Source organism: Chionomys nivalis, chromosome 19 (genome assembly GCF_950005125.1).
Source record: "Chionomys nivalis chromosome 19, mChiNiv1.1, whole genome shotgun sequence".
Taxonomy (NCBI): Eukaryota; Metazoa; Chordata; class Mammalia; order Rodentia; family Cricetidae; genus Chionomys; species Chionomys nivalis.
In genome coordinates this window covers 1,188,766-1,196,390 of record NC_080104.1, presented here as the reverse complement: position 1 = coordinate 1,196,390, position 7,625 = coordinate 1,188,766, and the positions used below count along the sequence as shown (strand labels likewise).

The 7,625-nt window shown below is 44.5% G+C and overlaps 1 long non-coding RNA gene across 2 annotated transcripts; it reads left to right on the top strand.

Annotated features, from left to right (window-relative positions):
- The first annotated feature begins 736 nt into the window (after window positions 1-736).
- Window positions 737-6,411, top strand: LOC130890454 (uncharacterized). 2 transcript variants are annotated; one of them, XR_009058753.1, is made up of 3 exons: window positions 737-1,026; window positions 3,985-4,082; window positions 6,210-6,411. It is a non-coding gene; the product is annotated as an uncharacterized LOC130890454 (long non-coding RNA). The 2 variants fall into 2 exon arrangements; XR_009058754.1 differs by having other exon boundaries at window positions 848-893.
- The last annotated feature ends 1,214 nt before the right edge of the window (window positions 6,412-7,625 follow it).

Sequence of the window (7,625 nt, the reverse complement as noted above, 5' to 3'; positions counted from 1 at the left end):
ACAGCCTCCTCTCGGCCTCAGGATGGCAAGGTCCGCCGCTGAGGACCGAGGGTTCTGGCAAGAGGAAAGAAAAAAAATTCATAAAAAGCTCCGAGAGTCCGAACCAGGGAAGCGAGAAAGCCGGGACTACAGCCTCCTCTCGGCCTCAGGATGGCAAGGTCCGCCGCTGAGGACCGAGGGTTCTGGCAAGAGGGGGAAAGAAAAAAAAAAAAAGTCCGAGACCCCAACGAGTCCGTGACAGGGCAGCGGGGAAGCCGGGATCAACCAACGCCTCCTCTCGGCCGAGGGTCGCCGGGTCCCAGGGCTCTTCGAAGAGAGTTTAAAAGGCAAGGGAAAAACAACTTTTAAAGCCGGGGTACTTCACCGATCCTGGGCCCGGGTAGACTCGACACCTAGCGGGGGTACGCCAACGACTTATGCCTTCTGGTCGACCCGCTCAAGTCTCCCAGCACCCTTCCCATCTGTTCCTTTCACTCGGTTCCAGCCCCAGCGCACCCATGGGTGACTCTTCCGGCACAACCTCCTACACAGAGACCGTTCCCAAGCACGACACCAACTCCGGGACACACCCGCCTGCCGGGCCGGGACTCTCGTCACTCTTTCCGCCTCACAAAAGCCATTTCGCCCCGTCCTCGTCAACGACCGAGGACCAGGAGCATTGCACAAAAAAGGCCACCGCTAGGTGGCGCCCGACAACCGACCGACATACATCGCTCGCTCGCTCGGCCGCGGCGTCTTCACCTTCTCTGGCGTTACAGCGTCCTCCCACGCTCACGCCCGGAGGCGACACGGGCCCACAACAGGACAGGGAACCCCCCTGTCGGTTCCCCCACCCCACCCCCGAACACGGTGAACGCGGGCCGGCCTGGACATTCGGGGCGACGAAAACGAAAGTACGACCGAGACCACAGGCAGCTGGGAAAACAGGCGAATCAATCGCTCACGGGAAACAAAGAGCGTGTCTGACCGTTCATCGGTGACAGGACTAGGTGGGGGGCCAGGGGCTTCTGCCACAATTAGGCCATGGTGAGAGGGAGGGAGGGAGGGAGGGAGGGAGGGAGGGAGGGAGGGAGGGAGGGAGGGAGGGAGGGACGGACTGAGGGGGACCGAGGGACCGAGGGAGGGAGGGAGGCGGCAACGGCAGTTCCCTGCCATCTAAGTCTCCTTTCGCCATGGCCACTGCTTGCTTGCTTGCTTGCTTGCTTGCTTGCGGTTCTTTTTCTTCACCCCACTCCCCACGCCCTCAGCCCACCCTTCTCAGACTAAATACCGAGTCGGAGAAAATTAAAACAGCCGTGGTGGAATAGTTTTTTTAAAAACTATTCCTGGCATGACAGACATGGGCCCTCACACTCGAGTTTATGAGACACTGCTGAGAGCATGGAGCCCATAGGACAAGGTTTTGGCTTCCCCTTCCCCTCCCACATAAGCCAGATAGATAGATAGATAGATAGATAGATAGATAGATAGATAGATAGATAGATAGATACCCAGCAGCAGAAGCATGAAAGCAGCTTCTCAGACCCTTTAGAGCTCCTGAGTACTGGGGTTACAGTCATGGCAGAGGATTTGACTAGGCCAGGGCTTTCTTCACAACCACCATCCAGGCCCCCAGCACTGCCTGGCTGCCTGGCTGCCTTCCTTTTTTAAATGCCAGTTTAATAAAATTTTAGTTACTTTTAATGGCGTTGGGAGACTAGAAATGTTTTGGGTTTTCGTGAGTAGGCAGACATATGAAAGGAAGGGAGGGAGAGAGGGAGGGAGGGAGGGAGGGAGGGAGGGAGGGAGGGAGGGAGGGAGGGAAGGGAGGAAGGAAGGAGGCAAGGATCAGAGCAGTGAATATACAGGTGCACAGTCCTTACACCAATATTGACTGCAGATAGAAAATAAGAGGAAGAAAAAAAACACACACACACACAGAATGTCACCAAAGGGACAGCCTGGTCTATAAAAGTGAGTTCCAGGAGAGCCAGGGCTATTACATGAAATTGCCTGAGTTCAGATCAACAATTTCTCAACTCCAACAACGATGTTTACAGGAAAGGCAACAGATGTGTACATCAAGGAAAGCCAGTGGAGCCGTAGGCACACCCTTCACACACTTTGAAACTTCTCTGTTGCAAGGTCACAGAGTTAGGAAAGGATCTTGATCTTGAACTTTCCTTAATAGTAAGTCTGTGTGTGTATCACACTCAAGCCAAGTGCCCTCAGAGGGTCTAGGCTATGGCTCCCTTCACAAACATTTGAAAGGATCAGAGCACTGAATATACAGATGCATGTTAATTACACCAACGATGACTGGAAAGACACCTAAACTAACACACACACACACACACACACACACATTCCACAGGATTTGGTGTCTAGCAGATAAAATGAACTCCAGTTTAAAAACCATGTAAAATCGAATAAACTTGAAAGACACGGAACTAGAAAGAAGAGAAACTGGGAAGTTTCCCTTGAAAACAATGGCACCGGAAACTACTTCCAGACACTCTTAGAATTTCTGACAGGCAGGCAAAAATACTAATACACAAATAAATGATCAAATTAGGTCATCAGGCAGCCACCTCACCTGCCTCAGAAATTTTATAATGAGCTGTTACAGCAATCAATATAGGCATGTATCTTACCTGAAGATTGGCATATGCTCCCTGAGGGACCACACCTGAGGGACTGCACACTCCTTCCAGCAGGCTTCAGTTGATAGGAAAGTGCTGGGTAGAATCAAGTGCTGGTGGACTTACTGGTCAAATGTTAAGTACTTTGATAACATCTGTTGATAACGTTGAAAGACAAAGCAAATCTCACTGTGATTGCTTAGTCACACAGGTGGGAGGGGTTTTCAGGAGTTTACTCACATTCCTTTAAAAATATTTCCTGGGATGGGTGTGGTAGCTATGCCTTAATCCAAACACTGAGGAGGCCGAGGAAGGCAGATCTTTGATTTGAAATTCGGCCTGGTGTATTTAATGAGTCCTAGAATCCCTTGTGTTTCTGAGCAATGGTTGTGCATGCCTTTAATCCTAGCATTTGGAAAGCAGAAGCAGGTGGATCTCTATGAATTTGAGGCCAGCATGGTTTACAGAGCTAGTTTCAATACAGCTGTTCCACAGAGAAACACTGTCTCAAAGGATAAAAATGCTTCTGGGCTGGACTTGGTGATACATAAACAGAATCTTAAAAAAAAAAAGAAAGAAAGAAAAGCAAAGCCAGTGGTGGTTGCTCACGCCTTTTATCCCTGCACTTGGGAGGCACCGACAGGTGAATCTCTGTGAGTTCAAGCCAAGCCTGGGCAAGCATGTGGTTCACCCACTGACAAAAAAAAAATAAGTCAAAACATTTATAGACATAAAATAATAAAGTGATGGTGGAGGGAGAAAGCACATAAGGTACATATCCAAGCTTCAACCAAGTTATTAGAAGCATTCTGGGCAGAAAACGCAGAATTTCTATTTACTCAACCAGGGCCACAAAAATTGTCAGAGCATGCAGCCAATCAGAATTATCGGCAATAGCCTAATTTGCATTAAAAGAATTGCTTGATGGGAAATGGTAGGCAAAGGTGCTCACCATAACCGTAAGAGAACTCCTTCTGCATGGATATTCAGAGACCAGCAAGTTACTAAACAGCTAGGTTTTCTTTTATTTTTTTTGTTTTATTTTTGTGTTTTGTGATTGTGTCTTTGGGGCTTGTCTTGTACCTAGCTCCATGTAGGCCAGGCTGGTCTTAGGGTAACAGAAACCTGCCTGTCTCTGCCTCCTTAGTGCTGGGATTAAAGGTGTCTTGCTACCATCATCCAGTATCTTTTTTTCAGTTTTACATAGGAGTAAAGTGTACCTATACACTTCTTATTTTGAGCTTAAATATTAATTTTTCAAATCTACTTTTAAGGATATCTAGCTCTGTAACTTAGTTATAGATCTAAACAAAGTAAATGGAGATTTTCTACCCTAATATTTTCTTTTTAATGAACTTTATAGTTTCATGTACATTGGTGTTTAGCCTGCACGTATGTCTATAAGAGTGTTGGATGTTGGATTCCCCTGGACTGGACTTGGAGACAATTGTGAGCTGCCATGTGAGTACTGGGAGATAAACCCGGGTCCTATTGAAAAACAGTAAATTCTTTTAATTGTGGAGCCATCTCTCCAGCCCTAACTGGGAGTTTGTTTTGGTTTTGGTTCTGTTTTTGCTTACTAATAGTATGAGATTAGCTACTTTGGCTTCCAAAATATCATACATTTTTTTAAAAATGTGCTATAGTGTTTTCCCAGGGGTGTCTGGTCCCCTGGAAATGGAATTATAAACAATTGTGAACTGCCTTTTGGGTGCTAGGAATTGAACCAGGTCCTTAGGAGGAGCAGTCAAATGTCCTTGAGCCCTGAGCCATCCTGCAGCCCTAGTTACATTTTTTTTTGAGACAGGATTTGTCTGTGTAACAGTCCTGGCTGTTCAGAAACTCACTTTGTAGACCAAACTTCCTTGAAGTCACAGAGAACCACCTGCTTGTCCCGAGTATTAGGATTTAAGCCATGTGCCTAACCTACCTATTCTTTTATCTTAATGTTTCAGTCCTTTTTGTTCTTTTTTTTAAAGATTTATTTATTTATTATGTATACAGTGTTCTGTTTGTATGCTTGCTAGCCAGAAGGGGGCACCAGATCGCATTTACAGATGGCAGTGAGCCACCATGAGGTTGCTGGGAATTGAACTCAGGAGCTCTGGAAGAGCAGCCAGTCCCCTTAACCTCTGAGTCATCTCTCCAGCCCCTTTTGTTCTTATCTTCCTGGTTGCTCAGATTTCTGAGTTTGTCATAACCATTCTCTTAGCATGATAAAGTTTGATTTCTCACTCTGCAGGCAGAAGGGACACACAGTATAATATATGCAATGACATGTTCATCTTGGGTGTCAATTACTGAAAAATGTATTTTGGAACAGATTTCTTTCATATGTATTTAGCCTAGAGCTATTTATGTGGGCCAGGATGTCCTACTCCCTGATACCTGCCTGCCTCTATCCTCCTCCTCAAGTTCTCCAACTAATAGTGGGCACCACGGCAGCCGGTTTCTCTTTGATGTCTGTCCTACAATCACAAACAATCACGATCCTATTTACTCAGTATAACATATACCATTGATCGTGGGATTCAGGTTAATGACTACATTTCTAAGACAAATTTGGAGAACAGTGTCACACTGGACTAGACAGAAGACCCTGGCCTGAGCTGTCTAATGATATTCAGCCACCTGGTTTCCTAGATTTTTCAATGATCTGAAAGACCTTTGGATTTTTGCCAGGTAGAGGGGTGAGCCTCAATGGAGAACAAATGTGCCTTTCTTTTAGGGTTAAGGTTGGGTTTCTTTTTGTGAGAGGAAACTTGCTTTCTTGTGGGCCAAGGCAAATGTGGGAGAAGACACTGCTCAGGTGCACCAAATTTTTCCTACCACAGGTGGTATCTTACACCGTACCTGGTATGAACATCATTTTCACAGGACAAGCACATAACAGCCTGTGGCCAGAAGAGGGAGCCACAACACAATTGATCATATACTTCCCCTCCATCAACCAACAGTCTATGAACTTATTGGAAAATGAGTTAATGCTGGTATAAAGGGAAAAAAGAAACATATTGATAAAGTGAATCTAATGATATTGTATACTCATCTATGAATTCCTCATTCAGCCATCATCAGAGAGGCTTCATTCATCCTGCAGCAGATGGGAACAAACACAGATGCACAGTCAGGAATTACACAGAGAGTGAGAGGATATCTCCATGAAATCCAAGAACTTAGAGATCAGGAAACCCCATGAAAGAAGAGTTGGAAAATAGTTTATGATACTGAGGGAATGGTGAACACCAAGATAACTAAGTCCTATAAATAAGCATGAGCAAAGCTCATGGGATTTCAGAGTGTGTCAATGAGTGTGGCTCTGGTCCTTGTGCCTTCTCTTGGGATCTTTACCTACTGCTGGTTTGTTTTGTCAACTTTGATGTTGTAACTGTTGCTTTATCTGATATTTTAATTTCTCATAATTTTAAAAATTAATAAATGATTTAATAAATAAAAGCACTTTTTAGACACTACTATAAAGGTTAAAAACTGAATTGTCACTTATAACTGCTGGGAGAGAAATAACCACTTTTCTCCACTAGAGTGACCATTAATATCCAGGACAAGCCTCATGTTGTCTCTTCACAGCAACAGAACCCTGATTAAGGCATTAGATTGGCCTTGTTGGAGGAAGTGTGGTCAAGACACAGCCTCATGTCCATCCACTTCCTGCTGCCTTCTAATCAAATTGTAGCCAGCACCATGTGTGTCTGTATGCCAACATGCTTCTGCCGTGATAATGAACTAAACATTTGAAAATATTCAAATAAATAAATGTTTTCCTGTAAAAAAGTTGGCACGGTCATGGTGTCTCTTCATAGCAATAGAAATCCTAAGACAGGGGATGTTTCTTTCAAACCACCACACTATTCGCAAAGTAAACACTAGGTTTTTTTCTGCAGAGTATCACCACTGGGTATAACAACCAGTGTGAAGGAGACACCCCATGCCCAGCAATAGATGACCAACTCAAAAAGAACTCAATGGCATTTTGCAGGTTGCTTGTCTCATAATGATTTGTCTGGACATTTTTTCTTTTTTCTTTTTCTCTCAAATGTTTTGTGTATGTATTATGGTCTCTGATGTACACTTTATGGGACTTATAAAAGTATGCCATTTTATCTATGGGTATTTCATGTGCTTTTTTCTTTTTTTCTTTTCCTTTCTTTCTTTTTTTTTTGGTTTTTCGAGACAGGGTTTCTCTGTAGCTTTTGTTCTGTCACAGAACTAGCTTTGTAGACCAGGCAGGCCTCAAACTCTCAGAGATCCGCCTGCCTCTGCCTCCTGAGTGCTGGGATTAAAGGCATACGCCACCACCGCCCGGCCTTCATGTATGTGCTTTTTTTTCTTGGTTTTTTTTTTTTTTTTTTTTTTTTTTTTTTTTTTTTTTTTTTTTTTTTTGGCTTCTGCTTCATCTTACTTGATTTTCTTTTTACATTTTGTAAGACAGGGTTTCTCTGAGAAATAGTCCTGGCAGTCCTGGAACTTACTCTGTAGATCAGGCTGGCCTTGAGCATCCTTTGGGTGGGACCAGGTGGGATTGATCATCTTTTGGGTATAGACTCAAAAAGGGTATTGTTGGGTCTTGAGGTAAGGTTGTTTTCCTAATTTTTAAGGAGTTATTTATTATGTATACACTGTTCTGCCTGTATCTTGTATATGTCCCTGCAGGCCAGAAGAGGGCGCCAGATCTCATTAATGGTGCTTGTGTGCCACCATGTGGGTTCTGGAATTTAATTCAGGACCTTTGGAAGAGCAATCACTGCTCTTAAACTCTGAACCATCTCTCCAGCCCGTTTCCTAATTTTCTAAGAATATTGCCATAATGATGGGTGGTGGTGGTCGCGCACACCTTTAATCCCAACCCTGGGGAGCAGAGGCACACGTATCTCTGTGATTTCAGGGCCAGCATGGTGTACAAGAGCTAGTTCCAGGACAGGCTCCAAAGCTACAGAGAAACTCTGTCTCAAAAAACAAAAACCAAAAGCAAACAAATAAAAATTG